This window comes from Hypanus sabinus, chromosome 21 (genome assembly GCF_030144855.1).
Source record: "Hypanus sabinus isolate sHypSab1 chromosome 21, sHypSab1.hap1, whole genome shotgun sequence".
Taxonomy (NCBI): Eukaryota; Metazoa; Chordata; class Chondrichthyes; order Myliobatiformes; family Dasyatidae; genus Hypanus; species Hypanus sabinus.
The window spans coordinates 35,889,607-35,903,868 of record NC_082726.1 but is presented as its reverse complement, the minus strand read 5'-3'; the positions used below and the strand labels follow the sequence as shown (position 1 = coordinate 35,903,868).

Genomic DNA, 14,262 nt, shown 5'->3' with positions numbered 1-14,262 from the left:
CATTGGATGACCATGCCTCTGCTGTTCTCTGAAGACATTTCTTCTGTCATTTCTGGCCACTAAATTTTGAAGGGGACTTGTTAGAACCATCTGAGGGTGTGGTGGTTTGGTTTTTGTCAGTCTACTTACAGTTCATTTTGCTGAGAGTTGCGAAGCATTCTGTCCTGTCATTCAGGAGAAATACGTCAGACCCTCAAAACAAGATCACAAGATATAGGAGCAGAATCAGGCCATTTGGCCCATCAAGTCTCCTCCACCATTTCATCATGGCTGATCCAATTTTCCTCTCCCTAAACAGAAACATGTGCAGTGGCAAGAGTGGTATTCTTTCCTTCGGGATCCTATTACTTGAAAATTCCAATAACCTACACAATTCCACTATCTTCAGCCTAAAAGAAAGTGGTCTGCATCTTATGTGAAACATCAACTAAAGCAATTGCTATTTTTGCAAACCCGAAAGTCATTGACTCTGCCGGATACAATGAAGTTGGATTCATTCTGGTCAAGGCAACGTTTGCTCCCAATCCAGATCTCCCTATACCAAGGCTTGAACTCAGTGCTGCTGTTCTAGCAGTGGAGCTGGCAGAGGTAAGTAACTGAACAGTAGGACACTCAACTAGTTTGTATCAAGTTCTTAACTGACAGCAAGATTCTGCTCCATCATATATTTAATGAAAGAAAGGGATTCTACGTTTATAAGACCATAGGATATAGAAGCAGAATTAGGCCATTTGCCCACCATGGCTGATCCAATTTTTCCTCTAGCCCCAATCTCCTGCCTTCTCCCCGTATCCCCTCATGCCCTGACCAATCAAGAAAATAAATATGTAATGCAAAAAGACACCAAAAAGTGAGATAGTGTACATGGGTTCTTGAACTCTTCAGAAATCTGATGGTAGAGGCGAAGCTGTTCCTAAGATGCTGAGTGTGCATCTTCAGGGTCCTGTACCTCCTTCCTGCTGGTAGCAATGAGAAGAGGGCATGTTCTGGATGTGAGGGATTCATATACAATTTTTATTGAAATAAAGCAGCATTACACATGGAAGCTTGCCAGCATTGTTCTGTCATCAATGAATTTCTATGTTTCTGCTTAAGAGCTTCTAAAGCAGCATCAGAAAGGTGCTGGCACTGGGGATAAAAAAAGTTGATGAGTTTCTAGGAACTTACTTTGGTAGCACTAATCAAAATAGGACATACATGGTAAATGGTAAGACACTTGAGGAATGCAGTAGAACAGAGTGATCTAGGAGTAATGGTGCATAGTTCCCTGAAGGTGGAAGCTCATGTGGATAGGGTGGTGAAGAAAGCTTTTGGCATGTTGGGCTTTATAAATCAGAGCATTGAGTATAGGAGTTGGGATGTAATATTAAAATTGTACAAGGCATTGGTAAGGTCAAATTTGGAGTATTGTGTACAGTTCTGGTCACAGAATTATAGGAAAGTTGTCAACAAAATAGAGAGAGTATAGAGGAGATTTACTAGAATGTTACCTGGGATTCAGCACCTAAGTTATAGAGAAAGGTTGAACAAGTTAGGTCTTTATTCTTTGTAGTGTAGAAGGTTGAGGGGGGACTTGATAGAGGTATTTAAAATTATGAGGGGGATAGATAGAGTTGACGTGGATAGGCTTTTTCCATTGAGAGTAGGGGAAGATTCAAACAAGAGGACATGAGTTAAGAGTTAAGGGGCAAAAGTTTAGGGGTAACACAAGGGGGAACTTCTTTACTCAGAGAGTTGTAGCTGTGTGGAACGAGCTTCCAGTAAAAGTGGTAGAGGCAGGTTTGACTTTGTCATTAAAAAAAATTGGATAGGTATATGGATAGGAAAGGAATGCAGGGTTATGGGCTGAGTGCAGGCCAGTGGGACTAGGTGAGAGTAAGCTTTCGGCATGGACTAGAAGGGCCGAGTGGGCCTGTTTCCGTGCTGTAATTGTTGTGTGGTTATATGGCTTTTGGGACTCTTACGTTTCAGCAGTTCCAGAGTTGGTCAGTGGATTGTGATATGAAACTGACTGATAGAGGACCAAGGCCAGCAAATTTGTCAAAGGCCAAAATAGAATCACTACCAAGCCCAACTACATCTCTGACTGGCACCTGCCAGTGAACATCTTCAATCAATATCATAGGGCAGCCACGTGGAATGCTAAAACCAGTCAGTTTTCATTTCCCTAACATACTGAGGATGGAAAATAACTGTTGGCCGTGGGATGACATCCAATTCTCAAAAAAAAATTAAGTAACTCACAATGAATAGCAATTAATTTGCTTCTGGATGGATCAGCTAGCTCAGTACAGATAAGGCAATACATTTACTTAAGAATTATTTTTACCTTAAACATAAAATAGTTATCCTCCAAGTCAATAGTGGAGCTTCCACATCATACAAAACAAATTTTACCTTATAAATCAACTGATTGCTTTTACGTTTTTGTTAACACCTCAATTAATAAGTATGTCAGTGTGCTTACCCTAACAGTTTGTGATTATAAATATACAGGTCACATTATATTTACTCATTTTGACACAGGAGGATACTCAGTACCTTGGGTTTATAGTGGCTCCCAGCAAAGCAATCCTGTTGGGCTCTTACCCTCTTTTATTTCCAAGCAACTTATTTTCTCTCACTTGTCCATGAAGTGCCTTATTATTATTCTTTTATCTACACTAACAAATAATTTAAAGTTGTAAATTTACTTACCAGCACATTTTTGGGATGGGGGAGGAAGTCTTCACAGTGAGGAGAGAGGACATGCACACACACAACATCCAAAGTCAGCATTGAACCCAGGTTCTTGTACCACATACTTTATGGAGTAGCTTTATTGACACTCTCCAATGATTCCAATATGAATGCGAGACCTATGTGTGAGGGAAAATTAGTGAGTTTGTAAAACTTCTTCCAAGTGTACCAGCTCAATGAAAACTCATCCAAGCTCCTAACTTTCAAGTTAAGGCCAAGTACATAAATAGGTTTATTTTTCATGAAAGGTCTTTACTGCCTGTCCTTACTGGACATTCACATACCTACTCCCTAGCAGGGGTTCCCACCTTTTTTTATGCCTTGGACCAATATTATTAAGCAAGGGTTCCATGGACCCCAGGCTGGGAACTCCTGCTTCACAGTTTAACTGATGACAAAGCAGCAGTACTCCTGATGCAACACGTACAAATTGCTGGTGCAACAGAGCAGGCCAGGCAGCATCTGCTGTGTTCCACCAGCATTTTGTGTGTGTTGTTTGAATTTCCAGCATCTGCAGATTTCTTCATGTGTAATCTTGATGCATTCCCATTCCTATCTTGGAAACAATGAGACTGACTAACTGTACTGCTAACTTTGCAGTCTAAGCTGATATCAGTTAGCTCAGCACGGATAAGAAATCACAGGCTGCATAAATCAATACAATGTCCCAGATTTACTGCTGAGCTCCAGACTCTAAAATTTGACCCTTTGTTAAATGAAGTTGCTTTTGACTGCGCTGAATAATTTGTTTCTGGTTAAATCTCCTTGGTGCATAATCTAATCCCCACTTCTGCTCCTCATTCGTGATAGAAAACATTATAAAAGTAATTTGTTCTGGCACTGTATTCAGCACAAAGATTAGAAACTGGACAGCTGGAATTGTTACCAGGTCTATCTATCAGCAACATCTGGCCTGAGCTTGATAATGTTGCATAGATTACTCTCTCAAGCCTAAGGGAAGAAGATTGTTTACTGATTAAAAGAGAAAAACGCATTTAACAAAACAAAACACTGTTTTAAATGCTTAGACAGAGAATGTATTTGACTGTCTTAAGATACCATTCAAACATATATAATTGAAAGCATGTTTTATATATATGGGGCCACAGCAGACTGCAGATGCTGAAATCTAGAGCCACAGACAATCTGCTGAAGAAGCTCAGATTGGGGGGGATGGGGGAAAGGAATGGTTGACGTCTTGGGTTGAAAACCTGCATTAGGATTAAGAGTGGAGAAGGGAGATGAAGGGAGAAAAGGAGATGGGGAGTGACGAGATAGGAGCCGGAGGATATTCCTAGAGTCCTTCCCCCTAGTCCGCCAATCACGTCTGGCTTCTGTCCCACCATCAACCCTCCACCCCCACCAATAATATATTGATCATTTCCCATCTCCACTCTCAGTCCCGATGCAGGGTTTCAACCTGAAATGTCAACATTTCCAATCGATATAACCATATAACAATTACAGCACGGATACAGGCCATCTCGGTCCTTCTAGTCCATGCTGAACGCTTACTCTCACTTAGTCCCACCTACCTGGACTCAGCCCATAACCCTGCATTCCTTTCCTATTCATATACCTATCCAATTTTACTTCAAATGACAATACCAAACCTGCCTCTACCACTTCTACTGGAAGCTCATTCCACACAGCTACCACTCTCTGAGTAAAGAAATTCCCCCTGTGTTACCCCTAAACTTTTGCCCCCTAACTCTCAACTCATGTCCTCTTGTTTGAATCTCCCCTACTCTGAATGGAAAAAGCCTATCCACGTCAACTCTATCTATCCCCCTCATAATTTTAAATACCTCTATCAAGACCCCCTCAACCTTCTACGCTCCAAAGAATAAACACCTAACTTATTCATCCACTCCCACAGATGCTGCTCAACCCACTGAATGCCTCCAGCAGATTGCCTTATGTGTGGGGCATTTCAATAAACATTAATAAAGCAAATCTAGCATTACACTTTCACAATTGCCTCAAATGAAGAAGTTCTACATATTGATTTATTGACAAATAAGTGAAGATTTCACATGGTGCTGACTGAAAGAAAAGGAAGAATTTACAGTTTATCAGTTTACTTTTGCAAACAGATTCTAATTTTAGCCAAACATTCATTCCGAATCTAGTTAATTATGTAAAGACAAAATAGCTTTTATGATGAATTATACAAAACTTCATTATGTTAACAACTTTTTAGGTAAGTTCTACTTTGGAGCATGATACATGGAGTTTTATTTTTCTTCTCATGAGCTTGTTCTAAACGTTATAATAAAGGCAGCATCTGGATTAAGTTTACAAGAAAATCCTGAGTTGGGTTCCAGTCTGGCTAATATCAAACTCTGTCTTCTCAGGATTACAGATGATTTGCTTCTACCCTGGTTTTTTGGTTTCTGAGGTGACTGGAATGAGGCCGTGTATATACTGGAACTCTCCCACAGATGGGGTAAGTATCTGATGTGTGGAAAGTTTCTGAGGTGTTTCACTTCTACTGCTGGTTACCCTGGGCTTCATGTGTGTTGATGCATAGATGAGGTTGTTAATGCCAATTTGAGTACTTCCTCTCTACTTTCAGCAGTCACAGATCAGAGACTGGTATTTATTTTTTTATGTATCATAACTTATGGCAATTTTTCATATCTTGCACTGTACTGCTGCCACAAAACAACATATTTCATGGCATACTTTATGTCAGTGGTAATGAACCTGATTCTTACTTATGTACATTTTCTCTGTCCACCTGCTAATCTCCTCCTGTGACAGAACTCAGAACATTCTGTCTGTTTTGGGAGACTGGTGACTTTATTGAATAATGGACATTATAATGAACCTAAGGAAATAAAATCAAATGTCAGTTCCCCACTCTGAATCACTTTCAATCTCTGCCACTTGTAAGTCCATCCATGGGGCTATCAGGTAAGAATGAGGCACATTGACATGCATTGAGAATTCTCATGATGCAACGTAGGATTGAAGATTACGTTGGTTTTGCACATCAACTTTAGGAGGGGGACTTGCTTGCATTCATTTTTTGTGGGTTTCAAGGTAGCCAATAAGACCAATGTGGGAATCATAGACTCTTCCACAGATAGTGCTGGAGGTGCTTCATAGGTCAGGTGTGTGGGTAGTCTATGAGATGGTGCATTCCTCCTGTTATTTAAGATTCCTCTGTCATGCTGACTGCTCCTTTTCATTTTGAGTCTGGGCTCCCAGGAGTCAGTGAGAATCTCACATTATTTAAACAAAGCATTGAGAACATACTCGAATCTTTTCTTTTCTCTTCCAGATAACCTCTTAAGTATGACAATGCTCATAATGGAATGTCAGTTGCAGGAATCTAGTGTCAGGCAACTGAATGACATGGCCTATCCAAGTACTGTAGACAGTGCCTCAATATTAGGGATGCTGAACTAAGATAGAACACTGACGAAGGTTTACTTATCCTATGAGAAGATTTGGAGTATTTTGCAGAGTCAGCATTGGTGGAATACTACCAATTTCTTGGAGCATCTATTCTAGGCAGTCTCAGTTTGGGAAGAGTCACTTCATCACAAAAGATTGGCTAGGCCCAGTGCAATTGCCTCTGAGAACTCATTGTGCTTACTTGCTTTTGTTTTACTGCATTTTCTCAGAAAGCGCCGAGGAAAAAGACCCCCATGCGGCTGGCAACAGGAAATGTGTCAGGAGCATGAGCGAGTCAGTGAATCACTGCAGGACAGCGATCGAGTGCGTAGCTACAGGGACCTGGGAATGCAGAAGTCTGGAATGTGACTGAGACTGGAACATGACTGAGAAAGTGGACAGATATGGAACTGGTAACAAGAGACCAGAGTGTGTCCATGGATGCCAACATCTAAAACATTCCGGTGTGTTCTTGGCCCAATCCTGCCCTGACCATCAAAAACATATTCCATTAAAGCTTCCATTTGGTTACACCTATTTCTATCCTTCACTACCTTGCTCAATAGGATAGAATTGTCTTTTTTATTCTTCTTTCATGGTCTGGGTTTTACTGACAAGGTCAACATCTTTTGCCTCTCTTTAATTGTCTCTGAATTGAGTAGCTTGTTAGGTCATTTCAGCAGGTAACTGATAGACAACACAGTTAAATCTGAAATCAGACATAGGTCAGAATAGGAAAACATGCCACATTTCCTCCCTGAAGGAAAACAAAGCACCGGGTTCATTATTTATGATGATTTAGCAGCTTTGTAGTCATCACTCCTAATATACACATCTTTAATTTTCCTTGCAATAACCAATTTTAAACTTTAGGCTGCTGTTGTGGCACTTGAACGTGGTTACATAAGAACATAAGAAATAGGAGCAGGAGTAAGCGATCTGGCCCTGTTGAGCATGCTCCGCCATTCAATAAGACGATGGACTCAATTCCAGCTGCCTGCCTTTTCCCCATAACCCATTATCTCCCCTACTATGCAAAAATCTATCCAACCTTGTCTTAATTGTTCACCTAGATCTCCGGATTACCATCATACCTACGAAAATCACAGAAGACCATTTATGTTCCTCACATTTCCTGCCATCTGGAGGAAACCAGCGTACCCAGTTGAAAACCATGCAGTCTTGGGGAGAACATACAAATCCACACCAGAGGTCAGGATTGATTCGCACTGCTGGGGCTGTGAGGCAGTAGCACTACTAGTTGCCCCATTCTGCCATCAGCAATCTTCCCCCTCTCCACCTCTTGGCCATTAAAAGATGTTCCATCCTATAGGCTTGGTCTTCATCCAGGTTCTTTTGAAATGTGTTGAGAGGTTCTGCCTCCAGCAGCTTTCAAAAACTTGCTGAATTTGATTCATCAACAAGTCTCTTATCCTTACACTAATTAACAGAATGTTGTGCAAGGATCCAAGTCCTTCCCATCAGGTGCTTAGGTTTTGCACAATTTTATATACAGCAGTTAAACTCCTTTTATTCTTCCAAGAAGTACAATCCTACCTTCATCAGTATCTCATTATAACTATCATTGCCCAAGTTTGGTTAAGTCCTCTGTATTGTCTCTGAAATCATCCTCCTTCTATCATTTCATTTCTATACTTTGGTGGCCAGAAGCACTGCATCGTCCTTCAGTTGTGGCATAACTCATGTTTTACAGCAGAGAACATAGAATAGTGCAGCATAATACATGCTCTTTGACACGCGATGTTGTGCTGAAACACTTTATTGTATATTCTAGTATATATTGTAAACCTATTCCACAATCAGTCTAAACCTTCCCTTCTACATCAAAGTTCAAAGTAAATTTAATTATCAAAGTACATTTATGTCACCATACACAACCCAGAGATTCATTTTCTGTTGGGCGTAGTCAATAGGTCTATAGAATAATAACAATAACAGAATCAACCTGAGTGCAGAAGACAACAAACTGAGATAATACAAAAATAAAAAAAAATTAATAAGTAAGCAATAATTAATAAGTAAATATCAAGAACATGAGATGAAGAGTCCTTGAAAGTGAGTCCATTGGTTATGGGAACATTTCAAGTGGGTAAGTGAAGTTGAGTGTAACCCTTCATTTTTCTTTTATGCATGTGCCTATCAAAGAATCTCCCCTATTGTATCAGCCTCCACCACCAACCTCGGCAGTTCATTCTTGGCACTTAGCACTCGGTGTAAAATATCTGCTTCTGATGTCTTCCCTAAACCCTTAAGAGAATGACCTCTAGTATTAGACATTGCCACCTTTGGGAAAAAGGCACTGGGTATCCACTCTAGATATGCCTCTTATAATCTTCTACACCTCTTCTAAGTGGCCTCTATTCCATCTTTGCTACAAACAGAAAAACACTAGCTTGCTCAACCTTTCTGCACTGCTTAAGGAGGTGAAGAAGAACCCAAGAATAACAGCAAAAGACCTGCAGAAATCTCTAGAATTTGTTAAAGTCTCTGATCATGCATCCACTATAAGAAAAACACTGAACAAGAACAGTGTTCATGGAAGGACACCATGGAGGAAACCACCGCTCTCCAAAAAAAATGCTGCACATCTCAAATTTGCAAAAGACCACCTGGATGTTCCACAACATTTCTGGAACAATATTCTGTGGACCAATAAGACTAAAGGTGAACTTTTTGGCAGAAATGCACACAGCTATGTCTGGAGGAAAAAAAGCACTGCACACAAACACCAAAACCTCATCCCCACTGTGAAGCATGGTGGAAGGAGCATCATGCTTTGAGGCTGCTTTGCTGCCTCAGGGCCTGGGCAACTTGCAATCGTCGAGGGAACAATGAATTCAAAATTGTATCAAGACATTTTACAGGAGAAAGTCAGGGTAGTTGTCCATCACCTGAAGCTTAATAGTTGGATAATGCAACAAGACAATGATCCAAAACACAAGAGTAAATCAACAACAGAGAGATTTAAAAAGAAGAAAATTTGTGTTTTGAAATGGTCAAATCAGAGTCCAGATCTTAACTCAATTGAGATGCCGTGAGATGACCTGAAGAGGACGGTACCCCAGAAATATTGATGAACAGAATCAGTTTTATATGGAGGAATGGTCTAAAATTCCTCAAAGCCGATGCAGAGGATTGATCAACAGACACTGGAGAAGTTTGGTTGAAGTTATTGCTGTTCAAGGGGGGTCTCGCCAGTTACTGAAAGCAAAGGTTCACATACTTTATCTAATAAATACATATAATATTGGATCAATTTTTCACCATAACTAAATGAACAAGTACAGTCAGCCCTCCTTATCTACGGGTTCTGCATGCACGGATTCCACCAACCACGGATTGGGAAAACCTGGAAGTTCTCTCTCCAGCACTTGTTGTTTGAGCATGTACAGACTTTTTTTTCTTGTCATTATTCCCTAAACAATACAGTATAGCAACTATTTACATAGCATTTACATTGTATTAGGTATTATAAGTAATCTAGAGATGATTTAAAGTATACAGGAGGATGTGCATAGGTTACTGCAGATTGGAAACTGGAAAAAAAAAGGAAGTTCTCTAAGCCGGAACAGGAACATCCGGTATTATTTAGCATCAGTTAGTCAAACGTTTGTCTTAGTATATAGTATATATTTTACCTTCCCAAGCATATAAAACACTTAAGAAATGTATGTATTTCAATAATTAAACCACTGCAGTGTTTAATAATAATTGTAGCTTTCATCGGGGAGCCTTCACGTGCTCCATTATTCTCACTTTATCCCGACTGTAGCCTAACACTTTTCCAAAGACCGATGATGTTTCACCTCTTTCCAGTCGCTTTATTATTTCCACTTTATTTTCAATTGTGATCATTTTCCAGAATAGAAACACTACGGGTGGTGGGTCCCCAGCTCTGCCGGGTCCTAAAGTCCACCGACTTGAGCATCCACATTTTTTGGTATCCACCGGGGGAGGTGGGGTCCCAGAACCAATCCCCCACAGATAAGGAGGACCAACTGTATAATTTTTTTGTGTTATTTATTTAATCAGGTTCTCTTTATCTAGTTTTAGGACTTACATGAAGATCTGATCACAAACTTTCACAAGGATTTACCACTGTAATACTGAGCTCTATGAGGATAAAAAAAAGTTTGGCAGTGTCTATGTCAGGACAAACAAATGCCAGTTTCTTCAGCAAAAATATCTCCTCTATGACAAACCCTTCCACTTCGTTTCACATTTTTATTACTCGTAATCACTTTCTCTTTTCTGAAGTTTTTCCAGGAACTTGCTGCATTTAATACTAGTTGTTTATATCTTTGTAAATCTTGGACACGTAAATGTTTAATTGGCGAAGGTACCTTATCAGATACTGCAGGAGTCAAGTGTTTCATAAACTGCAAGTGTTGCAATTTAATGGCCAACCAGCTGAATACAATTGCTGACTTTGTACTTGCTGTTTTAATTTGCTACATTGCAACACTGAAGTCTATCATGGGCTATTAATTAGTTAGAGATATCCTAAGGTTATGAATTTAAGTCAACCTGGGCCAAGTTAAACATTGTCTATAAGTTGGAATGTAAAATTGCAAGCGGATTGGTTCCTCACTGGTTATTTGTATTATTGGGAATCTTGAGATTTATTAACATGAATAAATTGGTGACCTTATTTTCTGTGCTCTGAGGTACTTTTTCATATGCTTAGGATACCAGCTACAACTGCTATCTTCAACATCCCTACATGCGAAGATTACGTTTTATTTGATAAAAGCTTTAAACAATGGTTATGATCCCTATCACTGATTTTATCAAGTCTCTCTCACAGTTCCAAACATTATTTAGTTTGTTGCTGAGATAAATCAAAACCCCTGAGGAAAGTTTGCATTATGTGGGAAAGCCATCCCACAATTTCCAAAAAAAACATGACATTATTCATCATCCTTTTGCATGGGTCAATGAAAACTACAATGGAGATGCAGTAGGCAGTTCAGAAGACAGCTGCTGTGTAATGCAAGAAGATCTGAGCACGAGAGTAAACATAGGACAATAGTGCAAGCAAGCCAGAATACTATGCACAATTTCATTTCCCTTCCTGAGGAAGGATTGGTGTAAGTTTACTACTGTCGCATATACCCCCATACAGAGGAAAACTTCTGTTTGCGTTCCATCCAGGCACACCAAGATGGTATAAAAAGGAAAAAGAATTTACAATTAACCGTTTCAGCTACTGAGCAAGTGCATGGGCCAAGGCAAAGTAGATTGGGAGATCAAAATTTCAGCTTTAGTGTATGACAGTGAGACAGAAGCTGTCCTCGAGTTCGGTGGTATGTGCTCTCAAGCTTTTGTATCTTCTGCCTGAAGAAAGAGAAGAAGAAGAATGGCGGAGTGGGGAGGAGTATTTGTTACAAAGGGCCTGCAGTGAAGATTTGCCATATTAGATACTGGGATATCATATCATATCTAAACTCTACAGAAGAGTACCATAGTCTCTATATTCTGGACTTAATTAAAACAAAACCAAAGAAAATCTTTAGTGGTAATCACAGGGAAGGATATTTTCCCTAGTTAAGGGGTTATGGTCTCAACATAAAGGACAGGCCATCTCAGATTGAGATGAGAGGATTTGTTACTCAGAATTCTCTAATCTGAGGTTCAGTCATTGATATTTGCTTAATTAGATTTGAACTACTTGTACAAATTTCTGCTTAAGTTTTCAACCTCACTTTTTTGATGAATGATATTTCTTTAATCCCCAGAACTACCAGATTTTACTCAGGTTCTCTTCCCATTTAAATGGTCAACACTCAAACTACATTCTTTGTCTTTGCTGAAACCTGTGACCTCCTGTTGTTTCAAATACAACCACGTGCACATGTGCTTGAGTGCTTCTCACATGAGTCGTGGTTATTTTAGCTTCCTAGTCTGAAGTTCATTACAGACTCCCGTTGCTTCTCTCCATGCCACATCGCAAACTATGTAGCTCTTTGCTATGTTAGACAGATCACCCAAATTTCAGCCTCAGACTATAAGACTATTTACTTTTTTCTTTAGCCCATCAATGCAGGCATGGACATTTGCCTGCCTTGCAGGCTTCCATATACAGATTTTACAGAGACATTCCTGGAGACCTCCTCCCACAGGCATCTGTGTGTAGCTCAGAGGACCCTTACATAAAGAACATGTCTTAACTGAGGAGAAAGAAGTGAAGAGAATGATTTATAAAATTCTACGGGGAACCATCAGGTCCAGGAGATTTCCCTGAAGACAATGCAGAAATTGCAAAAGATATTTCTTCTAATGATATAGGCGCTTAAGTTTAGCTTTAAAATCAGATGAAAGCGAAGGAATATTCAGATTACTTAAAAAATGATCAACAGAGATACTCTCATTCAGAGATTCAGAGGAATAAAGTCAAGAATAAAAATTTTTAAATGAGTCATTGATTTCTAAGTGATCTGATGTAAAGTCTCCATTCTCCTTCCGGATCTTTGTAATATGTTGTTTGGCTTTGGAACGCCTCAGCTGATTGGCTAGAAATTTACCAGATTTGTCACCATGAATATAAAAGTGACTCTTACTTTCAAGAAGTTGGCATTCGACAGGTTGAGTAGACAGAAGATTAAATTTAGTTTGAAGTTCTACACACTTCTTGTATAATTCAGGATTCTTAGTTTGAGCATACAGTTGATCCAGTTCTTTAATCTGATTAATGAGGTCTAATCGATCTGCACAGGACTTTCTATTAAGATTTGCTGTATAGGAGATTATTTGACCCCTCAAATATGCTTTCATGGCATCCCAGACAATCTGGGATGACATTTCAGATGATGTATTGGTGTTAAAATAAAAGGTTATCTGATCCTTAATAAATTTTAGAAAATCATCATCCGATAATAAAGTCGAGTCAAAACACCAGTATTTATTCCTCTGAGGGAGACCAGGCAAATTCAGAGAGAGAGTAATTGGGGCATGGTCAGAAATCAGTATACTCTGATAATCACAAGAATAGACAAATGGAATAAGTTGATTATCGAGTAAAAAGTAGTCAATTCTAGTAAAGGTATGGTAAACACGTGAAAAAAAGAATAATCTCTCTCAGTAGGATGAAGGAAACACCATATATCAGAGATACCGTAATTAGAGAGAAAAGAATGAATAGCTAAGGCAGATTTAGTAGGTAGTCTAGTAACAGAGGATGATCAATCCGAATTAGGATCTAACCAACAATTGAAATCGCCACCCAGTATAAGAGAGTATGAGTTTAAATCTGGTAGTGAGGAGAAAAAATGTTCAAAAAAATTAACATCATCAAAATTGGGAGCATACAGGTTTGCTAGTACAACTTTAGTATTATATAATTTACCAGAAACAATAATAAAATGGCCATTTGTATCAGATATCTTATTATGGAGTTCAAAAGGAATATTTGAATTAATAAGGATGGAGACCCCCCTAGTTTTGGTGGCAAAGGATGAATGAAAATGCTGACCTGCCCACTTTGACAAAAGCCGAGAATTATCAAATCTACGAATATGAGTTTCTTGAAGGAAAGCAATGTCAGCTTTGAGTTGTTTAATATGCGAGAAGACCTTCCTTCTTTTAACAGGATGATTCAATCCCTTTACATTCCAGCTCACAAATTCAAGTGTATTAACCATTATCAATTGTTAGTGCATAGAAGGTAGCAGGCATATAAAAAAATCAAGCAGTACAATAACAGTCTGGGAGCAAAAATGTAAACATAGATCCGTAGAATCAAAACAGAGACATGTCCTGAATAACAAAGGAAAACAAAGAAACAGTGAGTAGTGTTGGAACTGGAGAACGCACCCCACCCTCACAACCCAAAACTAGACGGCTACCTAAAAAAGCAGCTAGCTCTACCAAAAAAATTAACCCAAATATGACTTCCAGTTCTGTGTCATTAACAAAAGTTCCGTATAAATAATATAGCAAATAATAACTAATTTATGCACTAGAAAACAGAATTACAAATAAGAACAACTTCAACAGAAGTATAAAACTTAATACAAAGAAAATCAGAAGAAAACTAAAACTAACCTACCCGCGAAAAGTTATAAAAGATTGAAAGAAAAAAAAAGGGAGGGAGAAAAG

The 14,262-nt window shown here is 39.1% G+C and overlaps 1 protein-coding gene across 7 annotated transcripts in view; it reads right to left on the bottom strand.

Moving 5' to 3' along the window:
* shld2 (shieldin complex subunit 2) overlaps window positions 1-14,262 on the bottom strand; it is a 120,234-nt gene that overhangs the window by 43,853 nt on the left and 62,119 nt on the right. For 4 of the 7 annotated variants that reach the window (XM_059946322.1, XM_059946318.1, XM_059946320.1 and 1 more), the window contains exon 2: window positions 2,698-2,858. The gene's annotated coding sequence lies outside the window, so the exon portion shown is untranslated. Of the gene's footprint in view, window positions 1-2,697; window positions 2,859-7,238; window positions 7,545-14,262 lie in introns of those variants that run through there. The other 3 variants (XM_059946317.1, XM_059946319.1, XM_059946321.1) reach the window with 3 other exon arrangements.